This window comes from Arvicanthis niloticus, chromosome 9, assembly GCF_011762505.2.
Source record: "Arvicanthis niloticus isolate mArvNil1 chromosome 9, mArvNil1.pat.X, whole genome shotgun sequence".
Classification (NCBI taxonomy): Eukaryota; Metazoa; Chordata; class Mammalia; order Rodentia; family Muridae; genus Arvicanthis; species Arvicanthis niloticus.
The window spans coordinates 50,658,985-50,671,468 of NC_047666.1; positions in this window are offsets into that span (position 1 = coordinate 50,658,985).

The window sequence follows — 12,484 nt, forward strand, 5'->3', positions numbered from 1 at the left end:
GTCCCATTGTGAATATAAAGCTTATTTTTGTTCTTCTTTCCTCTGTTGGGCACCTGCATTTGTCCTGTAGCGTTGTTATGGATGGTGCTGTAATAAATAGTGACGCCGAGCAGCTCTGTGCAGCTCCCTCCTGTCTCCTGCACATACTCCCTGACTCTGTCAATTCCCCTTCATGTCACCATTCTGCCTGACGCCCACCCTCGCCACAAACAGCTCTGACCTACAGCTCCAACTCTTGCCAGCACCCACAGGCATGAGCAAAACCAGTTTTGGCTGTGTACCCTGTCACAGCAACAGAGGGACTGAGACTGAGCCAAACCTCTGACAAGGGAGCCACATACCCTTCCCTACCCCTTGCGGAGAGAGGAGGAAGATTTGAACTTTCAATTTTCTGAGTCCTATGCCCTAGTTCCCTGTCCGGCTAAAGCTCTCAGGCTCCTTGCCGAAGATCATAGCAACATATGACACTACAGCCCTCCATCTCACAGGGACTTGCTTCTACATTGCTTGGATCCACAGTTTAATCTGAGCTGAAGGGACCTCCTGCCAATTCAAAAGAGGTGGGAAGAACACAGGGCTTGACTTCAAGCAAGCAAGCTCTTCCACGGCCTACCAGAGTGACTGCAGGCAAGTTGTACTGGATACACTTCTGTGCTTGTGATAAAACATGACAACCAAGGCAGCTTATAGATGGAAGAGTTTATTTGGGTTTATGGTCCCAGAAGATTAGGGTCTATGATGCTATGTATGTAATGACACCATAGTGACAAGCAGCAGGAAGCCAAGGTCTCGAGCGTGTTGAACAGCATATATGAAGGTGTAAACTCTCAAAACCTGCTCCCAGTGACATACTTCTGCCAACAAGGCCACACCTTCTAAGTCTCCTCAAACACCACCAACAACTAGATATCAACTATTCAAATTCCCAGGACTGTAAACTACCGTGCAGGTCAAGTCTCTTTGTTTGTAGACTTGTGTGATGGGAACAGTGCTACATACCTCCTACATCCCTCTGGCATTACTGGTTTTGTTAGATACCAGCTCTTCTCCCCACTTTGACCTCTGTCCTAAATGTCTGTGAATTCCTGGGGTGGGGGTGGGGGTGGGGGAAGGCAGGGCTCACCTGGTTCAAAACTAGATTATCGTCAGCTAACTAGGGCATAGAACTCAGAAAATTGAAAGTTCAAATCTTCCTCCTCTCTCCGAAAGGGGCACGCAAGGTTTAGTTGTTTTTGTGATAGATTAAATTTTCATGTCAGCCACCTGTGGGCCAGCACTGCTGCTACCCTGCCCCCCTCCCCTGGCATGCTCTCCAAGGTTCTAATCTCTGCTAGAGCTTCAGAAGCCTTAAGGCTGAGGTCCTTGAAGCTCAGATATGGCTTTCAGCTGCTAGTTAGCACAGGCTTAGCACTACCTACTAAGGCCCCCTCCTGGCCTGTTCTCATCACTGCAGCCCCGAGTCCCACATCCTCAAGAGAAACTGAAATCTCCTGTCCTAGGCCTATGTTCGTCTCCTCAGACTCAGGATTCCCAATCTCAAAAGCAAGTGAAAACCTTCCCAACATCTGTAAAACTCAATAGTCCTAGAATCCAGAGGCAGCATCTCCAAAAGTGTGCCCCCAGCTCTGGCCAAAAGGCCATCGTCAGTTGTGAGCCACTGGTCATCCTGACCCCTTTCAGGACCACCCTAGGGCTGTGAGATCAGCGCATCACTGAGAGCCATCCCAGCACCACCCCTCAGAGGCAGTGTGATCTCAGCCATGTTACTGCTTTTCTCAGAATCTCGGTAGCACCCACCTTGTGAGGCCCAGTAAACGTGGACACAGAGTGTCTGCTACACTTACCTCTGCTCTCCTTTGTCATTATTATCAACACCATCACTGTCACCACCACCACCACCACCACCATCATATCTACCTGTTGCCATATGTCAGACATTGTGTACTTCACACACAGTAAGCCATGGGTTTGCTCACTCAACCCTATCAGCTAGGAACTGATTACAGAAGAGGAGGCCGAGGCACAGTGAGAGCGGGTGTCTTGCCTGAAGTCACGCTAGGTGTGCAGAAGATCCAGGATGAGCGTCAGCTTATATAACACTATTTATACCTCGTCTCTTCAAACCCACAAGTCTCGGGATGTTGTGGGTTTAACCTAAACTTGGTGACCATCAATGTCCTTTAAAACATTCAGAGTCCAGCTGGGAGCAGCTCCTACTCTCAGTTCTTCTTCGACATGTCTCGCCATCTGTGCATAGAAATAACCATCTAGCCTCCCCAGAGTGGGCATGCAAGAGGCCTGAACACTGAAGCATCATGGGAAACAAGCCCAGGGACTCTGTTGTCTCCAACTCAGTAGCTCACACGGATGCTGTACTATTCACATGATTTCTGTTTTTTCCTCAGTCTCCTTTCACAGATTTTTTCAGGTTACATCTGTACACTGTTGCCTGCATGTACTTTCTCCCTGGGTCCCTATAGTCCCCAACTGAGGACCAGGCAGACCCTGTTCTTCAGGAAGCTCAACTCTAACTGCTCAGAACTTCTCACGGTTTCCTATCAGTCAGTTTCTGGAAGGAGTTTCTTTTGGTCTGAAAGGTCAGTACAGATAATTCCTTGGTACATATTGTCAGAAACCTTGAAGATCTTGTAGGCTCATTTATTCCCCAGTTAGGCTGGCTTTATGACAGAAGAGACTGTTTTATTCCTATGCTGTGTTATTTAAACCCACCCACTCGACAGTCTCTGCCTGCTCCATTTCCCATTTCACTCAGTGTGCAAAGCCTTCTTCCTTTCTCATCAATGTCTCCCTGCCTCAGCTCTGGTATCGGTGTTCTTTCTATTGCTGTGGTAAACACCATGATCAAAAGCAACTTTGAAGAAAAGGGTTTATTTGATTTATATAACCCAACCACAGTCCATTACTGAGGGAATTCAGGTCAGGAACTCTAGAAGGAACAGAAGCAGGACTGCGGAGGAAAGCTGTCTGCTGTCCTGCTTTTACATTAACATTTAGCTACCTGTCTTATACCTTCCAGGACCTATGTCTACAGTGGGATGGGCCTTTCCATATCAGCCAACAATCAAGAAAATGTTATACAGACAAGCCTCTGGGACAATCTGATAGAGGTGACTATCAAAGACTGGCTTTGACACCAGAAATAAACTGAGGTGGGGTCAAAAGCTGGTAGCTCATAGCAATTCAGGGACTCCATTGACCACAGCAGGCAGCAGAGAGGGGAAAGGGGGTAGGGGCTGGGAAGGAGCCAGAGCTGGAGGCTTTGACAGCCCAAGATTAGCACTGCTTGTAACTGGCAAGAAATCCTGAACTCTCTTTTGCTCTTGGGCAGGAGCTGACTGCTTTTAGCAATTGCCTCCTGCTGATAGCAGCAGGTGATTAGAAAAAGAAACCTAATTACTTGGACACGTTCGCTCCATGACCAGTAAGAAATTCTGAATTCTATAAACTTTTAGTGGGCCAATAAGAAAGAGAATTACATACACACACACACACACACACACACACACACACACTGGATGAAGCAAAGGAGGCACCAACAAGCAAGTTTCATCAATTTCACATGTGCCCATGCATACATACATACATACATACATATACACATATCTGCATTCATACATACATACATACATATGCACATATATTTAGTGGATGGAAAGAAGCCCCAACGAGCTGACTCCAATAACCCACAAGCTTACATATATACATATACTCGTATATGTATACGTATATATACATATATATATATATACATATACTTACATATGTGCATATATACATATATACACATATACACTGTCTTAGTCAGGGTTTCTATTCCTACACAAACATCATGACCAAGAAGCAAGTTGGGGAGGAAAGGGTTTATTCAGTTTATACTTTCCACATTGCTGTTCATCACCAAAGGAAGTCAGGACTGGAACTCAAGCAGGTCAGGAAGCAGGAGCTGATGCAGAGACCATGGAGGGATGTTATTTACTGGCTTGCTTTCCCTGGCTTGCTCAGCTTGCTTTCTTATAGAACCCAGGACTATCAGCCTAGCAATGGCACCACCCACAATGGGCCCTCCCACCCTTGATCACTAATTGAGAAAATGCCTTACAGCTGGATCTCATGGAGGCATTTCCACAAGGGAGGCTCCTTTCTCTGTGATAACTCTAGCTTGTGTCAAGTTGACACAAAACTAGCCAGTACATGCACATATAGACATACAGACATATAGACATATAGACATATAGACATACAGACATACACACATACACACATACACACATACACACATATACACATATACACATATACACATATACACATATACACATATACACATATACACATATACCTGCAGTTAGTGGATGGAGCAGAGCCCCAACAACCCATACCTTTGTTCTTTTCTTTTTGCCTTCTTATATCTTCTAGGACAAATCTCTCTATGAAAGAAGAAAGATTACCTCATTCAAAAACAAGTAAGATGTTACAGAAGAGGGAGTTACAGCAGGGTTACTGGTTGTAAGTTTAAAGCAGACATTTTACCTCTCTTTCATTCCATATGCTCATTTTAACTTCAAAGCAATAGTTTTACATGTTCGTGGCCTTAATTATCATGGTGCACATCTGTGGCCTTAGCCTTGGCCCTGACCTGGAATGTTTTTCTTTGACCATGAATCTGTCTCAAGCTTTTTTTTCTCCTCCTGGTGCAATTTTCAATGCTTTTGACACATAAAGGTTCACTGAACTCTTTTGTAGCTTGCTTATTCTGCAGGTGGTGGGGGGAGCTTAAAATTACTTGAATCAATTCAGGAGTTCTATATAGTCATTATCAGAAATCATGAAATCATCAATTCGTCTAAATAGTATCATCCCATGAAGAGGAAGCAATAGGCACTGAGGGTCTTTCCGTGCCATGTCAGATGTGTGAGAAATACAGCAATGGCAAGCATGGAAAGGCAGATCAACAGCAAGAAGCAATCTTTGGGCCAAGTCCCTGGGGCTCACACCTCTTCAGGACACACCCATAGCAGCAAGGCAAAATGGTGGGCCACCAGAAAGTTCACTTACTGGCCATAGCCTTTCCTGAATGGCTTCTGCCAGGTGACTGCAGTTTGTGTCAAGCTGACAAAACCTAAGGAGCAAAATTCTAAATCTATTTCCCCCTGTGGTGGTTTGAATAAGAATTGCCCCCACTGGCTCTTTTTTTTTTTCCCTTAATGTTTAGTTAGTGGAACTGTTTGGGAAGGATTAAAAGGTGTGGCCTTGTTAGAGGAGGTATGTCACTGGGTTGACCTTTGAGGTTTCAAAAGCCCATTCTCGCTCTCTCTGTGTCTCTCTCTCTCTCTGTCTCTCTCTCTCTCTCTCTCTCTCTCTGTGTGTGTGTGTGTGTGTCTCTCTCTTTCTCCATTCCTCCCTCCCCCTTGTGCCTGAGAATCATGATGTGATGTAAGTCTCTCAGCTACTGCTCCAGTGCCATGCCTGCTCCCCAACATGATGATCATGGAGTAATCCCCTAAAACTGTAAACAAACCCCTAACTAAACATTTGCTTTAATAACAGTTTTCTTGGTGTCTTCACAGCAGTGGAATCATAAAATCATCAATTCATCCAAATAGCATTATTGTATGAAAGTATAACTTCATATGATTCTGCAGGAAATCATATGAAGACACTTCCAATTTCTGTCCTGTAGCAGGTGCCTAAAACCTTATCTTTCTCCTACATCCCTGCTATCTCCTTCCCTACCCTTCTGGACTTTACTCAAACAACCAATGGGCCACACTGTCTTGTACACTAAACAGATAAAATAGATGCCTTCCTAAACAATGCCCCATTTCCCTTACTACAAAAGGAATACTTAAAGAGAAAGGAGATGGTTCAGTCAGTCAAGTGCTTCTCCTGCAAGCATGAGGGCCTGAGTTTGATTTCCAGCATCCACATAAAAGATGAATGTGACAGTGTATGCATATAATAACAGGATAGGGACTTATATCCTGGTGAATGTGACTGTGGTGATTTTTTGAATAAGAATGTCCCTCATAGGCATATATATATATATATATATATATATATATATATATATGCATATCATACATATATATGAATGCTTTGTCATTAGTGGGACTATGTGACAAGGATTAGGAGGTGCGGCCTTATAGGAGGGAATGTGGCACTGAGCTTTTGGGTTTCAAATACTCAAATACTCATATATATATATATATATATATATATATATATGCATATATATATGCATATCATACATATATATGAATGCTTTGTCATTAGTGGGACTATGTGACAAGGATTAGGAGGTGTGGCCTTATAGGAGGGAATGTGGCACTGAGCTTTTGGGTTTCAAATACTCAAATACTCAAATACTCTTTGCCTGTGGCCTATGGATCTCAGATGTAGAATTCTCAAGGTTCTTCTCCAGAACCATGTCTGCCTGCATGCTTCCTGCCAAGCAAGCCCCAGTTACTTTTCTATATGTAAGAGTTGCCATGGTCATGGCATCTCCCTGCAGAAATAGGGCACTGACTAAAATAAAGATAGTGAGAGAACCTGGTCCCTCAAAAGTCAGGTGGGGAATGACTGAGGAAGTTATCCGGTGTCACCCTCTCTGCCCCCAACACACACACACACACACACACACACACACACAAACATGAAGATGCAAATCCTAACATGAGGGGCTACAAAGAGGGCTCACTGGATAAAGTCCCTGTTGTACAAACATTGATAGCACCCATAAAAGCTGGGTGCCGTGGCATATATGCATGTACACCAATTGCTGGGAAGGCAGAGACAGGAGGAGCTCAGAGATCACTGGCTAGCCAATCTAGGTAAAATGGCAAGCCCTGGCTTCAGTAAGAGACCATATCTCCAAAAGGATAGAGAGTAACAGAGGAAAACACCTGATGTCAACCTCTGGGTTCTGCATGAGCACACATGGGCACCTGCACGAATGCGCATGCACACACACACACACACACACACACACACACACCACACCAATGTTTGCTCACTATGACCCATAAATGTTAAATAGCAAAAAAAATCTGTACATGGGCAACAGTTAAGTTTCTCCTCACAAGCTTGTGTCAGCCCTTTAGATTGAAATAAAATATTACAGTGATATCTCTGTATGTCTGGCTAAATCAAAGAGCTCGTGCATCAGGACAAAATATCGGCCCATCACGAGCTACAAAAGCCTCACTGCAATAAAAATTTGTAATTACCTGGCATTAACACCACATTCACAAGACAAACACAACCTGATGAATCGCTCTCCCTCATGGCCTTTTTAATGATCCCAGTTGGTATCTCAGGATTTTTTTTCTGAAGATGATCAAAGACCCATTTTTTAACACATTATTAAACTTCTGACAGTCCTTTCCTACACAGCCTAGCATGCTGTTTTCTTTTGAGGCAAGGCTCAATGTTAACCAGTGTCAACCTCACCATGGTTGTTGGGACATTTTATTCCCTTTGGATTCTGAGAAGTAGCTGACCCAGCACATCTAATCTTAACAGTGGTCACTACTCAGAGCTCTGACCCTCCTGTTGCCAACTATCAGGGTGGCTTCTCAGGAGCAATAGAATCATGTTTCACATGTTATTTCTCTCAATGACCGATCAGAAGGATAGTAAGCAGTACATGTCGCTGGTGTGGCGTAGACTGGACCTTCAATGTCTGCTTAAATACTATGTATGATGCTCACAGGTTGGCAGAATTGTATAATGACATAATACATTTCCCAGGACATATCCCCAGTGAGGGTCACATCGATGCTAGACTCAGCTCCTTGTCCCATATCCAGTGACAACAGCCCTGTTGTGATATGTGAAGCTCTGTGAAGGTAATGAGAAGATCTTGAGAGGGCTTGCATTATACGCAGCTAGGCTATCATATGTGAAGCTCTCCCCCCTCTCCCCACCCCCCACCCCCCGTTCCCCAGGGAGCACCTGACCTCTAGCTTCAACCTCCACACCTACACAACCACACAGGTTCCCAAGGCTGAAATTAAGAAGATGAGGAGGATTTTGAAAGCCTGCTTGAATTCTCACCCGGTCATTCTGTTGTAACTGACCGTGATGACTACTCTTGGTTGCCAACTTGACTCCATCTGAAATTAACTAATGCACAAGCAGCTGGATACGTCTGCAGGGTGATATTTTTTTCTAATTCAATCATTTGAAGTAGGAAAACCTACTTTTATTGCAGATATTTTGAGGTGAGAAGATACATTTTTAATCCAGATCTTTGGGGGGTGAGAAGACTCAACTTTAATCTAGGCCACACCTTCTGCTGGCTGCCTACATAAAGGACATGGAAGAAGAAGCCTTGCTCGCTTTGCCTGCTTGCTCTCACTCTTGTTGGCAAGCGCATTTCTTCACTGGAAGGAGAGCCTACTTCTTGGAGATTCTGGCATCTATTTAAGACCAGCAGAGACTTTCAGCCTCATAAATTGAACAACTACTGAATTCTTTGACCTTCTGTTTGTAGACAGCCATTGTTGGATGAGCTGGGTGGCCATGCTTGGATAGCCTGTAAACCATTCTAATAAACATTATTTATTTATTTATTTATTTATTTATTTAGACACAGTTAACTAGATAGATAGATATCAATTAATATTGGATGATAGATGGATGGATGATAGATAGATAGATAGATAGATAGATGATAAACAGATTCATTCTATAATTTCTCTTCCTCTAGAGAACTTTGACTAATGCCCTGACCTAATGTGTGGCATGGACTCTGGGGTTCTCCACAACCTACATGGTACCACACAACCCCTTCCCCTCTCAGTTTGAGCCCATTAGGACCTCCAAGCTTGCACACCTAATGGGGCCCACATTCCCCACCACTCTTTCTTGCTCCTCCACTGAACATGCCCAGAGGCTTTCCTCGACTCAAAAGAAAAAAAAAGAGAGGTTCTTCTTATCTCCGGGTCTATCAAAAGCAAGTGCTATCCAGGCAGGGTTTTTTCCCACCTGGCCTGCTTCCTTTACTGGCCTTCATGACTGATTGCAAACTTCATGGATCTCACCCCATTCCTACCACTGCTCATTCTGTTTCACTGGGTCAAGACTGAAACTCAAAGTCAAGATTCTTTCAGAAACCCAAGCCTTCAAGGTCTAGATGTCACAGGACATCTCTGGGCAAGCTCCCAGGTACCCTCCCTGTTTGACTCACACAGCTCCAGAAGTTAGAAAGACCCTCCTTGAAGGAAGCCCCATGGCTCTTCATCCACCCATAAAATCATGTAGGAAGAGAGAGCTGAAGAGTCTACATATACCTCTGGCTGACCAACAGGCTCTGCTTGGTTGAGGTCAGCAGTGTCATGACAGTCTGGGAAAGCTACGCATTGAGAAGTACAGAAATACCTCCAGATCCAGAAGCCATGGGTGAGGAGAAGCTAGATGCTTACATAGGCAAAAAAACCTGGAAATCCTCAGATACCATTAACTAAGGAGGAAGGACAGAGGGAAGGCAGGCATCTGGTTCACAGACCTTGTTTTAGAGCTCAGTGCACTTTGATGATGGTAGGAGGTGCTATGAAGCAAGGAATGCAGGAAGTAAGGAAACCAACTCTTCCCTAGATCCCCAAAGCAGTTCTGGGTTGCTGACACCTTAATCTCAGGACTTGCGAGCCCCAGAACAGGCATTCAATACCTCATAGTTAACAAGGTATGAAGACAGAGGTGGAGTAGACAGGGCCATTATGGTTTTGAAGATGCCAGGAAGGGGGCTCCTTACTGCTGAAGATTCCATGGTTTGTGGTAACAAAATTCTAACACTTGCATAAAGGTCTCTGTGTGTGCCTGCTCTGTGTCAAAGTCCACTGCACTCTCGAGTTCAGAGCAGCTGCTGTTCCCTCCATAAGATCCGTACAAAGTCAAGCCAGTCAACTTTCCAGGATAGAAGGGGCGGGGTTTGTGAACCTCCACCTTTAGCTCGGGAGCTATAGACAGTTGATGGCTTCTGGGGAAGGAGGAGTCAGCTTTCATTAAGAGTGTGGCCCCTTGTATGTCAATCACACTCCAGTGGATGCCCACACCCACAAGCATATGGACAGCACAAATTGGTGGTGGAGGAAGAGGAGGCGAAAGAGAATAATAAAGGAGGAGGAGGAAGAGGAAGAGAAGGTGGAGATGGAGAAGAAGAAGAGGAGGAGGAGGAGGAAGAAGAGGACAAAAATACAAAGTTGGGAAGAGGTAAAAAGTCAGGGGAGGGAGATCATTTAAAAAGAAGTGTGGGTATGAGTAATGAATGTTATACATTGTTTGCATTATGACATTCTCAAATAATTAATAAGAGGATGATTATTTTTAAATGTCAGTCATTTGGGAGTAGAACTCACCCTGTTGACTGTTCTAATGTAAAATGCCCTTTTCCAATAAGATCTTCAGAGGTCCTGCAGTTTGCAGCTCCAGCCTCTAACACACCACTGCTCCTAGCTGTCTTCCTTACAAAGCCCAGAAACCAAAGAACCCTGGGAAGCACATGACCCTCCCTTCCCTCTCGGTTTTTTCTCCTTTTCCAGGAGCCCAAGAAGCTGACATCTAAAGCCAAGAGAAAGCAGCCCCCCCCCGCTGGCTCACTGGGACTTCAGGACTTTCTTCAGAGATCTAACAATTCCTCCAAGGCCTTCTTATTCCCTACAGGACTGTGAGGTAACCAGTCCCAAGGCGTGAAGACCTGTGATCCCTCTATTCAGGAGGCTGGAGCAGGGGCATAGCAAGTTCAAGGCTTACCTTAACTGCAGAGAGAATTTAAAGCTAGCCTGAACAACTAAGTGAGACCCTGTCATGAAGTAAATCAAAGAGGGCTGGAGATATAGCTCAGTGGTAGGGTGCTTAGGCATAAGGACCTTGGTCCAATCCTTTCTATCACTAGAGGATGGAAAGGTACCTAAAACTCTCTATCTACGTCTAAGCTGGCCTTGAACTCTTGGCAATCCCTTCTGCCTCAACTTCCTGAGTCTTGGGATCACAGACTTATGCCACTACATCTGGCTCTTTAATTAATTTTTATTGGAATATAGAGCTCACAGTTTGGAGGTGTCAGTCCACAAACCCTATTGTTTTCATCAGTGATACAGTGGGCATAGCCCAAGCCAGGCTCAGACCACCTCCATAGTCCACACAAAGCTAGGCCACAGCAGTCTCTCTTTGTTACAATCCATTCCTAGGACTGAAGAACTTAAGAACCTATGCAGGGGCATGAACAAGACCCCAGTAACTCCTGAGGGACATAGGCAGTTTTTGTAGTTACCTAATGTTTGTCTTTAGGAAGGTGACAATGTGGTAAGCTACGAATATGCAATCCCATGCAATCATAGTGGCCAAGAGGATTACACACACACATTCATATATGTATATATGTGTGTATATGTATGAATGTATATATGTATGTACATATGTATGTATACAGAGTTTCATGTAACCCAGGCTGGCCTCAATTTCTTTTCTCTGTGTGACAAAGATGACCTTGAACTCCTGATACTCACATCTCCACCCACCTACTAAATGCTGGAACTGCAGGCTAAGCCACCATGCTCAGATGTATGTAGGGATGGGAATGGAGCCCAGGATTTCTAACAATTGCACCACAGCCCCAGTCTCCCTTTCAGCTTTCTGATCACCCCTCTTATCTCAAACTTCACCCAGTTCCCATCTACCCTACATGAGCACCAGTGACCTTTCTCACACCCACGCCTAATAACACTCCTCTGCCACCACAATGCCGTTAGAGGTTTTTCAATACTTCATGTTACTCAGCTCTCAATGCTGTGACAAAATGCCAGTGGGGAACATTCTAAGGGAGGGAAAATTTATTTTGACTCATTTAGATTCAATCCATGGTCACTTGACTACTACGTTGCCTCTGGACCTGCGTGTGAGACAGAATATTCAACAGAAGAGCTCAGAGGAGCAGCTCCCCTCAGCTCATGGCAGCCAGGAAGCAGAAAGAATGAAAGGGTAGGTCATGAGATGCAATTCAAAAGCATGCCTCCTGTCGCCTAATTTCTCGGACAAAGCTCCATCTCCTGGTAGCTTATGAATTCGTCAAGGGATGAGCCCATTGACAGAGCTCGAAACCTCATGCTCTAACGACTTTCAGTAGAGCCGTCAGCTGGGGACTAGACCTCTACACATGGGCCTTTGCAGGAGCTGCTTCACATCCAAGCCATAACCCATCTCTAGATAACAGTGAGTGTTCTTCTGCATGACACCTGCGATGCTTCATACCTTGGCTACAGCCTGTTCCTATCTCATTTCACCTACCCACCCTTGGCCCCACCCACCCCGTTATCCAGTCACTCCAGGCTTCTCAACAAGCCAATTCACACCCCTCTGAAGCCACGGTCGGTCTATTTAAACAGTTTTCTGTGATCGACTCCTACTTGCCCTCCAATGCCTAACTCTACAGCCATCCCGCAGAAAGAGTTCCCTGTGGGCTTGT